We start from the raw sequence: 14,987 nt of genomic DNA on the forward strand, positions 1-14,987 counted from the left end.
TATTTGTCGTTCTCTTTGACAGTTAGTTATAGGGGAAAAAAAAGAAAATCTTTCAGTGATGCCTTTTTTATTTTCTCTTATAGAGGCAAAATTAAAAGTTTATAAATAAATAATACTGTTCAGTTACAATCAAATGAGTTAGCCTGTGGTTCCTCAGGTTCCCAGGAGATGACATTTAGAAATAAAATTATAAAATGAACTAGAAATTGTGGAATTTCGCTGAATTTTTCATTTTAATTCGTACTTCTCTCCATAGTCTCCTTTGTATAAAGTGACTTGAATTTTGCAGCATTTGGAAAAGGTAGTCTAACTTGCTGTAGATGTACCTGTATATTGTCATACTTAACTGAAATTCAGATTAATGTTAGACTGTTTTATTTTTCCCTGAAAATAACTTACATTCCATTAGTTACTAACAATGAAAAAGTAACTTTGATTACATCGCTAATACAGACACTTAGATGTACCTTCTTTTAAATGGTTACTGATGTCTTTATCATAACAATAAGCAATCTGAAACCAAGTTGCAATTCTGATATGTGCCGTATTGTAAAATACCACATTACTTTTACATGTACACTCCATCCGTTGGACTGCCCGTGAGCTCTCCCCGCAAGTGTGCAGGACAGCTGGAGCACGGCTGGGCTGTTCATTCTGAGGCTTCTTGCCTACCAGCAGTAGTGGTCTGCTGAATAATCAGTGTGTGAATACTGTTCTTTTCTTTCATCTCTGCCCAATATTGACATTCATAATGGCATTGTTGAGTGACTCTAAGGTAGGTACTTCAGTGACAGAGATCAGTGTATTTGGAGATATTGTCTCTACAGAGGGATAAAACACTTTCTTTTTAATTTAAAACATTCTTTGGTTTTCAAAATTGTTGGAGTATTTATAGTTCAAAGTCACACCTAATTCTCCTCTTATCCTTTAAGAGATGTGATAAAACTGGATCATGAAGTTCAGATAACTCCTAAGTTATCTTGAATTAAGTGTCTTTGCTTTTTATGTTTGTTGGTTTTGTTTTGTTACTTCACCTATTTGCTGATCAAAATTCCTTTTTTAAATACTGTTCACCTATTACTCTTAATCTAAGTAAGCTCTAAGCCCCTTGAGGAAAGAATTTAATACAACTGCTTCTTCCCTGAAGATGTTTTATAAATCCTTAACCCTACACGATCTGGGGTCCCTCCTGTTTTTCTCTGTGTTTCTTGTCATTTTCTGCCGTTCTTCTATATGCAGCCTTCTCTCTGCCAGTAGAACTGTGGGTGCCTCACCCTTTTCTCTCTGTCTGGATTGCCTGTTTCTTTGTTTTACATTAATTATTGCTGTTTTATCAACCCTCAGTTCAAGCATCACCTCTCTGTGAAGCCTTCCATATAACCCCTCCCTGCAGTTGTACTTTAGCTGCCCTCTGAGGTCGTTCAGTGGCCCCAGCACACACCTCTGTCAGAATATTTAGTTGGTTCTCTGCCCCACCAGACACTCACTTCCTTGAGAGCCTGAGGCCTGCCAGCTCCTGGGCATGGTAATTAGAACATAGTAGATGCTCAAGAAATGTTTTCAGTGAACTGATAACTGAATTATATTACTTAATAAATGGACATATTCATGTTTGCTACATACAATTTAAGCAATTCGGTTTGTTTGATTTGCTAATTTCAGTATTCAACTGGTTTAACTTGGGTAAATCTATTATTTACACAGAATGTGTGTTACCTTTATTACTAAAATCCAAAGATTAAATTTGAGTGTAATACAAAGGAACTAGACTTTAAAGTCAATCTAATATTATATCTTAGTTTATTCCTCAATTTATCCAGTCAACATTTAATGAACACCTTTTATGTGCCAGTTATTGGGTTAATAGTTGGAGGATAAAAAGATGACTTAAATATGGTCTCTTCCCTTCATAAGTTTTCAGTCTTTCTGGGGAGACACAGGTAAACAGATGGTTACAATTCAGTGTCAGTGATGAAATGGGAGCACATAGGAGAGGCATCTGGATAAAACTTAAAATAGAAATCTATTGCCTCTTTATTCTCAAAATGAAGAAAAAAACCTAGGTACAAAGTATAAATTTCTGCATGTTGCCATAAATCACTCGGTTGAGAACTGAGCAATCATAATTTCTGCCAAATAACCAGTTATATCCACTTTCTCTGGCAGAGCAAAAAGACTCCTATATTCTCCTTTATGTTAACTAGAGGATTAGAAATGTTCAAGGTGAAACATTCTTTTTGGGGGGATGTTAACCTAATAATACCACTTTTTGTTTTAAAATTTTTATATTTTCTTAAATTTATGTTTAATTAGAAACTCTATTCTGACCTCATTTCATCATTTTGGCATAGCCATATGCCAGAAACAACCCTATTTGAACTATATTTATTCTGCAAGCTTTTGAAAGTAAGGAGAGTTCTTAAAGTGGTGAACAAATTCAAATTTTATTTCTCCAGGTCTGTAGGAAGAAATTATCAGTATGGGAAGTACAACAGAGGATATGTAAAATTTGCCTTTATTGTAATATTGATTTTTTTCTCATGTTTTTGAAAATGATTATGATGCTTTCACTATTGGATTATTTGGCATGGATTGTTTGCAGGATAGTAAGGCAGTAATAATATCTTACATCTTAGAGCTTTGTGGTTTTCCAAGCCCTTTGTTATTCATTATTTTATGTTAATAATGGCCTTGAAACAGATTGGAGAGGGATTTTAACCACTATTATTTATTTGTTTGTTTGTTTGTAAGGGTATTGACACCTATCTGCCTGAAATCACACAGCTAATAATTGATGAGGTGGGATTAGAACCCAGGCTTTATCCTTAGGCTTGCATCCATATGTAGAGTTGCTATGAAATTATTTTAACAGAAGGTAATGTAGTGATGTTTTTCTTAGGAAGGGCTGGCATTACCTTTGACTTCAGCTTTTCAAATTTAGAAAATTAATTTTATCAATCTACTAATAGTGACTAGGGTATGATTCACACTAACCAAACTCACAAGGAACAAAACCCAAATGCCAATACATTACAATGAGAAATATGACTGTCAAGAGAGTACAAATACTTGAATCTGCTGGTCAGTGCTTTTGCTCCATTTAAAAAACCTACTTGGAAATACAAACTATGAATATGCAATTTGTTTGTAATTATAGAGTCAGGTACAGGGAAGTTAGGTTAGACTTCTTAATTATCATCATCATCAGAAATGATAGCCTGACATACCTGCTTTAGTAAAGAGCATATCATTGCCAGAAACTGGACCTCTTGAGTCTCATGGCCCTTAGCATGACCTCAGCCCCCAAACATCTATGCTGGGAAGCTTTTCCTGGATTCATTCTTGGTCACCTCTCATCTGCGTCATGATAATCATTTGTTTACACTTCCTTTTTCCCTTACTGGCCATAAAATTATTAGTAGATTATTACTAGACATTAGATTATTAGACTATTTCCTTACTAGATATAAGATTATTAGATTATTATTTTCCTACTAGATTTTGAGGTTATTATTATTAGGAACTGTGTTCAGCTTACTTTTGATTATATTAGTACATTTGATCGGTTGATTAGTACCTAGGCCAGTATATTGGTCAGTAAACAAATGTTTGCTACATGCTAACTCACAATTGTGTCTTTCTATAATTTGTGTTGGATGATAGAATATGGAATAATGATTAAAATGACTGCTTCCCTTCTTAAGTAACTTAAACAACATAGAAAAAAAATAAAGAGAAAAAGATATGCTCCCAGTTTTTTACAGAATATTTTTCTTATTGTTTGGTGGTTAGAGAGTAGAAATAGGGGACTTCCCTGGTGGTTCAGTGGTTAAGAATCCGCCTGCCAATGCAGGGGACACGGGTTCAAGCCCTGGTTTGGGAAGATCCCACATGACGCGGAGTCACTAAGCCCATGTGCCACAACTGCTGAGCCTGCGCTGTAGTGACTGTGAGCCACAGCTACTGAAGCCCACGTGCCTGGAGCCTGTGCTCCACAACAAGAGAAGCCACTGCAATCAGAAGCCTGTGCACTGCAACAAAGAGTAGCCCCTGCTCGCCTCAACTAGGGAAAGCCTGTGTGCAGCAACAAAGACCCAACACAGCCAAAAATAAATAAATAAATAAAATAAAAATTTATATAAAAAAAAGAAAGTAGAAATAACACAGGTATACTGCCAACTTTCCACTGGCAAAACAGAAAGTGGTTCACTTTACCAGCACCGATTTAAAAACATAGCTGTTCTTTAGGTACACTTTAGCTTTATCAGTGAGAAAATGGTTTCTGCTGGTGGCTATTTTGAGATTTGGGCTAGATAACAGTGATAATGGTGATGTTGATTTTAGAAGGAGATATTGTCATTTGTTTTTTTATGTGCATTGGTGTAAAATTTTTTAAAATAAACTAATTATGTCATTAAAAAATAGATGGGCCAGCTGAATCCCATTTTCACTTTTTGAGAATTTTAATGTGTGTGCCCTAAATCCTCTCACTTCTATCCTCCCTCATTTTTCCCTCTTCTACTTTTACTTTTTGAATATAATGAAAAAAATAAACTCTCTGAAAAATGATTTCAAACTTAGAAAATTTGTATTATGTAATTATTGATATACTTACCTAATTTCCCATACTCCATCAATTTGCTGGGATTATTTTTTCTTCTAAAGAGTAGGAAAATTATACTTCAAAAAGTCAGTATTTCAACATAGGTTTTGAAGGTTTTAGGACTGTTGCTTTGATAGATGATCTGGAGCCTAGCATTGGGACTGGGACATAATAAGTCTTCAAATAAATATTATATTATGGATGGATGGGTAGATGGATGGATGTAAAATAGATAACATGTAGATAAAATATTTTGCTTCTCTTCTTTAAAATAAATTAAGCCATATGCAAGTAAATCTTAATAGTGGATGCATTTTCGTTAAATGATTTCTCGTTGTTAGGGTACACATTCATATATGTAGTCATATGTAGGCGCTAAGGACCAACTCATAATTAACTATTGTTCTTTTCAGTTGTTTTTTCATCTAAAACTAGTTTATAAGATTATTTTTTGTACCTTCTTTTAGTTTTTTTTTTTTTAATTTTATTTATTTATTTATTTTTGGCTGCATTGGGTCTTCGTTGCCATGCGTGGGCTTTCTCTAGCTGCCTTGAGCGGAGCTACTCTTCGTTATAGCGTGCAGGCCTCTCATTGCAATGACTTCTCATTGCAGAGCACAGGCTCTAGGCGTGTGGGCTTCAGTAGTTGTGGCATGCGGGCTCAGTAGCTATGGCTCGTGGGCTCTAGAGCACAGACTCAGTAGCTGTGGCGCATGAGCTTAGTTGCTCCATGGCATGTGGGGTCTTCCCAGACCAGGACTCGAACCTGTGTCCCCTGCCTTGGCAGGTGGATTCTTAACCACGGCACTACCAGGGAATTCCCTTTTCTTTTAGTTTTTAAAGGCAACAGAATCATATATTAAAGCAAAGTAAGTTATAATTGAATATTATACAAGTTCAAAAGACAATGTTAATGAAATGTCACCAGGAATGAAAACTGACATATCAATGAAATGTATTATATAAAGATTCTTTTAAATGACTTGCATGAATGACTCATACAGTCCAAAATCAACCCTTATGTAGAGCTTATCATCTATCTGGTTTTTCATTTATTCTTCCCTTTGATCTGTCAATAAATATTTGCTGAGGGCCTACTGCATCAGTCACTGTACTTGCATTTCTAATCTTTACAGTTTATAAGATTTTTAAGAATTGAAAGATTAAAAATGATTTTTCTTTGACAAAGAATAATTGGCAGTGAACTTAAGGCCCTTTTTCTGGGGGTGTGGGTGGTAAATTCAAAGACCTTTTACTTTTAAATTTAGAAAGCATTTTAAGATGTGGAATTTTCCTAATACATATGTCCTTTTGTGCTTTCTGAATTTTTCTCACGGTGTCTTTAATTTTTTTGTTGGCTTCCCCACATAGATTTTGCCTAAGGGAGAGTCAAAGATCTAAAGTGTTTTCTGTGTTTTAAATTAAACAAGTAATATATGTATAATTAGACTCTGACTAGCAGCATGAAACCTCCCAGTTTAGGCCACTAAACGAAAACAATTTTAAGAGTTCTCATATCTTATGATATTTTTTAATACTTGTGGACACTCGTAACTTTAGATTTCTTTAAATAAAAATAGAAATTATTTCTAGATATAATTATGTATGCAACTTTTGAGAGCAAAAGCTACTTTTTTCTTGGTAAAATGATCTTAATTCTTTAGCTTATTCTGTTTTTCTACATTTATGAAACATTGACCAGACACCTCCTTTTTGGCAGGCACTGTTGTAGCTACTGCAAAGTCAAGAGTAAATAAGGTGAACTATCTGCTCACCAAGTTCTGAGTTACTGAAGGAGAAAATAGCAGAGGACGGTGCCCAGTAGAGTTGACTTGTTGTAATAGTAGTATGTGTACTACTCTATGGATGCACAAAGGAAGAGGCTTAGTTCTAGCCATCCAACGGAAGTAACCTGAATGTTCTGTGTTCTCTTATGATGCTTATAAAAAATCAACTGAAGTAGTGGGGAAACACATGGGTAAGAAAATGTAAAATCCTGAAATTCACCTTTCAGGTGAATTTTTACAGTCCTAAAGCTTAAGAACAAAGTGTGGCTTCTTCTCCGTATCTCATTATGTGTATTATAAAGACTACAGAGTCTGAAGAAGAGAAACATTTGGATGCTTAAGATAAAAAATTGTTCAAGATAGGAGGTTGCTATGGCTACATTAAAGCCCAGTTTTTCCTTTTCTTCTATAGCAAATTGCTAGCTAAGTTCATTTGTATAAAGTACTTAAATTCTATTCTCCCGTTATCTGACTTTATATTCCTTTGTTGTAAGACTCAGTCTTTCTTCAATTCTAATTGAAGGTTCCATATCCCAAAGGTATTGTTACATTATTCTAAATGCATCCCTGTAAAAGGCTATTCTTTTTTCCTTGAGAAATATTTATTTTCCAGTTTTTCAGAATTAACTGTTTAAATATCTGTGTCAACTTTCAGGGAGTGGATAATGATGACTAGAGTAGTTTAATGGATATTATCTTAGAATATTTATCTGTTAATAAAAAATTGATATAGGGGAAGAAAATTTGCTTTGCATTTTGAAATATGGATCAGGTTTACTTGGTGATTGTGTGATTGTAGACAGGACATTTTGCTTTCCTGTGCCTCAAGTTATTGATCATTAAAATTTAGAAATTGGTTATATGATCGTTAAGGTTTCTTCATATTCTAAACTGACACTACTCTGAACATGAAACATATTTTAAAAGATGACCAAAAAATAGCTGTGGGTAAGCTGACTTATTCAGTTTTAACCTTTGTATTTAATTGATCACTAATTTGTTTAGTGCTGTAACCCTATGTCATAGACACATTAGGATCCCTGAATTTTAGTCATTGTGGGGCTTTTAAACGCTATCAGATTAATTACCTGTCATTCCTATTTCATTTTACATTTACATCTAGCTGGTAGTAAATGAGGAAGAGAGTTACTTTAGTCATCATATTGAGGCACACTACACTGGGTAAGTAAATTGCCTGGATTAGGTCCCTTGATGGAATAGCTGAGGCAAAAATGAGTTGCCAGTAACTATTAATATTGACATATGAACAATATATTCAATATGATATCTTTGCTAATTTGAAAGACATGGATTTTTAATAATATCAAGTTCCAGCCACCTGAGTAAATTTCGTATCATATAAAATTAGCATATTTTTGATGTCATAAAATTTTTTAGCTGGAATTGGGCGTACAGATCTGTTGATTCTCAACTTCATCTCAGTGTGAAAACCTTTGTTCAAATAAAGTCTCACCTAGATTCAGAATAAGTCAAACATAGGAAGGAAGATCTATTCTGGTTAGCATGGGACGTGGGATGGTGGAGGAGAGTGTGGTTTCTGGAAAGATTTAGATGGTACCCAGCTTAGCCTTTCTGCCCATAGCATCTGATCCTGAAGACGCTCCAAAGGCCTCAGTTTTCTGAACCATCCATTTATTCCCATCCTCTCTTAAAATGAGGTAAAGGAGGCCCTCAGAGTGAAATGACTCGTACAAAGTGGTTCATTCTAAAACGATGTTGAAAATTTGGAGAGACGTTAGGCATTCTTTCTAACACAAATTCCCCCACTGTCATCTCAATCTATAGACCTGCCACAGTGAGGTCTCTTCCCCTTGACCTTGACTGAATCCTAATTGGTCTTTCTCCTTTCAAGTGAAAATCCCTAAGTGTGTTATGATAGCACTCAGCTTCCATGGTAAGTATTTGCCGAGTAAGGGATGGAGCAAGGAAGAAGGAAGTGCTCTGGAGGAGGGTGGGTATGGTAAGAGCAGTTAGTAACAATACATCAATAGCAGGCATGTCCCATGTATCACTGGTCTCATGCCTCATGTAAATTCTCACAGGTACTCCTCATGTCATCTCTTTCTGTAGACGCTAATATCATCCTTAATTTTCACATGAGGCCAAAGAGGTTAAATGACTTGCCAGTTTACACCCCCTCAGATTCAAATCCCTTTATTTTGCCTCTGAACCACTGTTGAATTAATTAAACAAGGAGGCCATTAACTGATAGGACTCTAATTCTATGGTGACCTATGTAAGCAAACCAAAATCTAAGCCTGCAAATGCCTCAAGGTTACAAAATCAAAATGCTAAGGACAAGCAGGCAAATAGCTTACTAGGCTTTAAGCTATAGCCAATCAATAACTCCCTTTTTCTGCTAACACATTTTCTCTCTCAAAGCCTCTCTCTGAGCTCTGGCCAAAGGAGCTTCCTAACCACTTCCAGTTTGGCTCTACCCTATTTGAATCGATTTTTGCTCAAACTCTTAACATCTTAATATTCCTCAGTTTATCTTTCACTACCACTAAGCTCTACTTCCTCTCAAATGTTTATTAACATAGTACCACTCATCTTAGTAACTATTCAGAAATGTATTTCCTATAACTGGATGAGTACACTGGCTTTTGTTGTTGTTTGTTTCTCCTTCTCTGATAGAAAAGTTTTACTCAGATGAAATTTAGAAGGCAGTTGAGTGTTGCAGAAGGGGAACTAGAATAAGAAAACCTTTTTTCTAGGCCTAGATTTGCTGTGTGATTCAGATAAATCATATCGCTCTCTGAGTCTTAGTTTCCCACAAAATGTGGGGTTTGGACAAAATTTTCACTATTATTTCCAAATTGATTGTTAATGTTCTGGGAAATCCCATAAAGATTTTTTATAGAGTTACCATTATACAGAAATCTCCTTTTTAGAACAAAATTATTTTTGTTATTGTACAGAATTTATGCACTAAAATGTATGTTATTACCCATATATTTAGTGGATACTATTTTTGAGGATGATTTCCTTAGATTCTGATATTTTGAGAATCTCAAATCAGATATTTTGAGATTCTCAAACTGGATAACATGCTCTTTTGTCATTATGAAAGGAATAGCTGTAGCTAAAAAGAAAAAAAAAAGGAGAGGAGATTTGATATTATTTTGTGTCCTTGTCATATTCCGGACATTCTACTTGAACAGAGAATATTAGTGCAGATCTTAAACAAGTCATGTACTATTTTCATCCCCCATGAAACTAGGCTTAGCTGACTCCCTTAGATTAAAATGTAGGCCTTGCAATGAATTTCTTTTAGAGAAACCAGGAGTAACTTAAACAGCACAATTCTTTTTTTCTCCCGATTCTTAAAATATGCTTTGGGCAGATTGTGAGGTAGTCTTTAGATTTTTTATCTTTTTTCTTCTGCTGTTTTCAAAATTTGGGGCTTGTGCTATGTGAGGAGATCCATAGGGATAAAATAAAAAAGGATCAAGATAGTTTTCTTTAAAAAATAATGCTAAACATGGCACCCCAAAGCAGCAGATTTGTGGCAGCTAGTTATAGCATAGCTACAATCAGGAAGGATAATTTGCAGTGCAGAAATTCCTCATTTATAATATTCTTTTAGAGAGTGGGGAATGCCATCTGAGTCTCAGGAGTGTTTCATATTGTAAAGAACCTGCTGTATAAAAAAATAAATAAAATTCTAAAAAAAAGATTGTCGTGATACTGTCATTTCTTATCATGAAAAAAATTCTGATTTGTATTTATTTTTAATTACAGTTTTTGTTCAACTGAGCACTTCATTAATAGTGTTATTTGTGAAGTTGATTTTTGTATGTAATTAGCCAAACAAGTGATATTTCTAAGCCGGAACTTGTTCTGTTTATTTATGCTTGTATTTCTTCTGTGAGAATCATTCCATGTATTGGGGAGCTCTAATTTATAACATAGCATAACAGTACTTCATTCAGTATTGTGTGAGAGCCAATGGAATTTGACTGTCTGATTTGCTTTTTAACTTCCTTTTTTTCATTTTCTTGTTATTTAGCATTTGTATAGTCCCAAGTGTAGGTGTCTGTGGGGAAAAGCACTCATTTATGCATTATCCTTAACATTAACTCATCTTAGATTGGAGTATAATTATCTTATTTTCCAAATTAGAAAACAGAATAATGGAAAATTTGCTTCAGGTTATAATTAAACTATAGATCTCTATTTGGGTGATTAATAGTAATTTAGCAGCAGGGTATTGTGAAAGCATGCAGACCCCCAAATTAGGAGAAGACCTCATGACCTTTAGTGACTTGATTTCTAAAATGAGAGATCCCTCCATGCTCTATAATTAAATAATTTTTGTAATAATCTTAAATAAGTTCAAAACTGTTTAAATATATTTCCTGAGCAAATATAACATATTACTGACAGATAGTGACAGAATTTACATGGATATTTCATGATATTTTCAGATTTTCATGATGTTTATTCACATGTTTTACACGTGTGTCAAACTGTGGCATATAGATAGGGTGGGAATTTTACTAGGATCAGAAGAGTCTATAAAAGGATTCTTAGGACCTGGACAATTCATAGGAAATTTGGAGACATTTTTTTTACTCGTATGTCGGGAACAATTTTTATATGTGTAAAAAATAATTATTCTCTTTGCAAAATGTTCATGTACATGCACATGTGTAAGATCCATTAGTTCAGAAAATTCCCAATGTGATTGACTAAACTTATGTACTAAGGTTTCCCATTTTGTTCCAACTTTTATTCCTATCAGTAGAGTTTTGGGTAATTGACTTAATTAGGCATCGATTTGTATTTGAAAACTTTCACATGGATAAAGAGGACAGGTCTGCCTAAATAAACTTTCCTTTTTCCCTTGATACTTTTGTTTTCTGAAAGCCTGTTCTTGTTGTCCAGTTCCAGTTCATTTGGGTAGTGCAGTGGGACGATTTGTAAATGATGCCATCCTTCTGTCTTAAGAGGCATTTCCAGTTGCATTTAGAGACAGTCTCTCTAGCAAATTCCCCTGATTGTGTGACAGGAGAAATACTTATATGGTACCTTGCAGTATGATGGTTTGGAAATGCATGTCTCAATGTAGACCTACTTTCAGTTACCCTCCATTTCTGATGAAAACATTTGGGGTAATTTTCCAGACAATTCAAACAATTTTTAAATATTTTCTTCTTCATTATAAGGCAGCCAGATACCCTAACCTGTCTTTGAAGTCTCCATTCTTTGAGTCGTCTGAAGACTGTCCATCTCCCTGGTGTAGTTAAAAGAAACATAGAGTGATTCCAGCCTGAGTTGACCAGGTACATGTATGCTGCCCAGTGCTTTCTGATCACAAGCACTGCTCTCCCTGGCATCTTATACATGGGAGGACATGGTAGGCATATATACCACCCCCACCAAAAAAAAAGAAAAGAAAAAAAGTGTGTTCTATACTGATCGTCACAAGTACAAGTAAATGCTTTCATCCTGATCTCAGGAGGGTTGGTTTTTGAAGCAGAGACATGCCATAAAAGGATGACAGGAGAGAGATTTTCATCATGTTTGTGTTCTTTCATTAGCTCAGTTTGGCAGAACAGAAAGTCTTTGTTTTGTAAAGAAGATAAGGACGCCTCTGAACAAGAGTCCAATGATGTACTGTAGATAGAGAGTGAAGAATATTTTAGTTGCAGTATTATTACAGAAAACTGAAAGTTACATTTTAGAAAGGAATATTCCTCTGACAGGAACTCAGAGTTCAGGGTCTCTGGGTACTTCAGCTTCTGTTCTGCATATAATAAAAAAATTGGTTTTCATTGTTCTTAAACAAAACAGCATGAATACCAGAGTTTGATATTTTTACTAAGAATTGTGAAAATAAAACACATTTTGAAAGGAATTGAAATAAAATGAGCTCCTATGGTCAAATAATTTCTTCAAATGCAGTGAACAAGGGGATGAATCATAGCATCACATTTCAGGTGTGCCATGGGTCAGCGCTTGTCTGCCAATGAGTTCAGTGATGGATGATGCTTTTCTGTTACTGTAACTGAGGGAGCTGATAATACAGATAGGGTCTGTATTATTAGTTCCTTATAGTGAGCGTGGAATTGCTTGTATATTTTCATTTGAAAAGCATGTCAGATTTCCCTCATGCTCTGTGATTTCCCCCTTATACTCTTGTCAAACTGCTTAAGACAAGTGCTATCTTTGAGTCCAGGGGCTACAAGAAAGATTTTAAAATAGAACAATAATAAAAACTCATTTGAAAGCTTGAGAAAACCTTTCCAAATTACGGTTTTAAGTTTCAAAAGTAATCATCTAAACACGGTATAGGGGGAGTTTTCATGCCTGTGTGCATGTCTGTGCATCTCTCAGTAAGAAGAAGCTCACTACTGGACACGTCGCGTGCTCTTTAACACTTGTGTTGACAAATGATCATTGTGAAATGATCTGGTGGTACTTGGAGGAAGTCTGAAGGGGCAGACAGAGTTAGTTCTTGATGCGCCCTAAGTCAGTGAAGCTTTATTATTTATCTCATGTGTGGAAGTAAAAGGTACTATATGCACCTTAAAGCTTTGAGTTTCCTTCTTCCTGTCACTTAACAACTTATAGCCACTTAACTTTCCAGTAGCCTCCCAATTGCTCTTTACTTGGAGGCCCTTGCTAACATTACTTCTTTTACAACAGCTACCTCATGAGGAGCTTGGGCAATATGCCAACTGAAGCTTTTTTTTTTTTTGAGGTTCCACTTTGGCTAGAGGACCAGTCATGGAAAGGATTCTAAATCTTAATTGGAGAAAGGATTCTTTCAAAACAAGGTTGTAAATTTGCCTCCACTTTACACTTAAAAGCCTGGTATTCATCTAATATATGGATTAGGTGAAAAACTAGGTGACAAATCACCTGTTTGGAAGAATTTCTTCGTGATAAACTCTCTACAGAAAATTTAGGAATACATTTAAAACTATCATTTTAAGGTAAGAGAAGCAAATAGTTTTACATTATGTTATAACAGCTTCACAGAGTCAGATTTAATATGTTTTTATTCTTGATTACTGAATTTGAGTTAGGAGAAAAAACTTTTCCTTCACACAGTTGCATGATTCAAAACCTAGAATCCTTTAAATTTGATCTGGGACATTCACCAAAATTTACTATTCCCATGTGCCCAAACAAAATTATTTTGCGAAGTAAAGTTGATTTACCATTAATTTGTATTGCAGGAATATTTCACATTGTTCAGCCAAGAATTATTCAACATTAATTTCATATTATGAAGAAACTTTCTTTGAAGCTTAAGAATTTTTATATTTAATACTTGTATTTTTTATATCATATTTACATTTTAGATGTCTTCTTCAAAGATAGCCACGTAGTAAAGTTTAGATTAAACCACTAGGGAGTTGGAGTTTAAGATCTAAATTTCAAGTAGACTAATTTTTTTTTTCATGGTGTTTTAAAATTGTAATACATGACCCTGGTTAGTAAGATATATCTTTGTCATTACTCCTGGTGTTGTGTAGGTTTTCTTGGAAGGTATAGTTTTGTTTCAGTGAATGAAAGCTATCCTCAGTGTATGAGAAGAATAATTAAACTGTGTCAGAATGATGAAAGATCCAGAGTTGAAAATTCTAGTTTTGTGATTTTCTTTAATGACTGATCCCCAGCAATTATATGGAGAAACATAGATTAAAGAATATAATTTTGTCTAATGTAGACTTAATTCCGACATCCATGGACAGATAAGGTCTATTTTTTTTTTTTTTTTTTTTTTTTTTTTTGGGACAACCACTGCGCCACCAGGGAAGCCCCACATAAGGTCTTTGATGCTTTAGTTTCACATTTTACTGTAGTTCTGATCCTAACATTTCTTAAAGGTCTTTGTCATTTCCATGAATTTTTTGCTATCATATAATAGCAACAAATAATGAAACAATGAAAGTAATAGCAGTCATAATATGCTACATTGCAAAAAAAAGCTAAATTCATTTTTCATATATATCCCAGAATAATCCTGTCAGCTTGTGCTGTTATACCTGCTTAACAGTGATGAAGTGAGGCTCAGAAAAATTTAACGAGTTGGTCAAAGTCTAAGGGCTGGTAAGTGATGGCTCCTGAGCTTGATCCCAGATTCCCGATTCCATTATCGGTCATCATTCTGTTAGGCTGTACTGCATAAAGCTTTGTGTTATAGATGCATAGGTGCTTGATTAGCCCCTTTATTAGTTGTTAATAAAGTACTTCCAGGTCTACACCAGTGTCTTATTTACTTCATCAGCATACACAAGGCTGAATATTCCTTTTTTTGTATGATAAAATTAGATGATAGTTCTTTTTAAAACTTAGGAAGGAAAAGATAATGGTTCATCACATAGTTGGCAATGAACATGTTACATTGTACTGAAATTATTTTAGGCATTTTAGACATTTGTTCTTTAATTTGGCTTTTAATTTTCCTATTTGGTGATGTTTATAGACCACCTTACCAAAAGTACTGCTTCGAGTCCCTGTTTGGTTTTCCTTATATAGCATTCAAGACCACTAGAACCTATTTATTTATTTACTTTTTGTTTATTGCCTGTTTCCCACCACCTCCAACTAGAAAGTTA

At 34.7% G+C, this 14,987-nt stretch overlaps 2 protein-coding genes across 2 annotated transcripts in view; one reads left to right on the forward strand and one right to left on the reverse strand.

Moving 5' to 3' along the window:
* Positions 1-14,987, forward strand: part of IMMP2L (inner mitochondrial membrane peptidase subunit 2) — an 892,307-nt gene that overhangs the window by 430,079 nt on the left and 447,241 nt on the right. The gene's annotated exons all lie outside the window — the stretch shown is intronic.
* Positions 1-14,987, reverse strand: part of LRRN3 (leucine rich repeat neuronal 3) — a 36,393-nt gene that overhangs the window by 3,701 nt on the left and 17,705 nt on the right. The window lies entirely within an intron of this gene.

Source organism: Neophocaena asiaeorientalis, unplaced genomic scaffold, assembly GCF_003031525.2.
Source record: "Neophocaena asiaeorientalis asiaeorientalis breed wild unplaced genomic scaffold, Neophocaena_asiaeorientalis_V1.1 scaffold116, whole genome shotgun sequence".
NCBI lineage: Eukaryota > Metazoa > Chordata > Mammalia > Artiodactyla > Phocoenidae > Neophocaena > Neophocaena asiaeorientalis.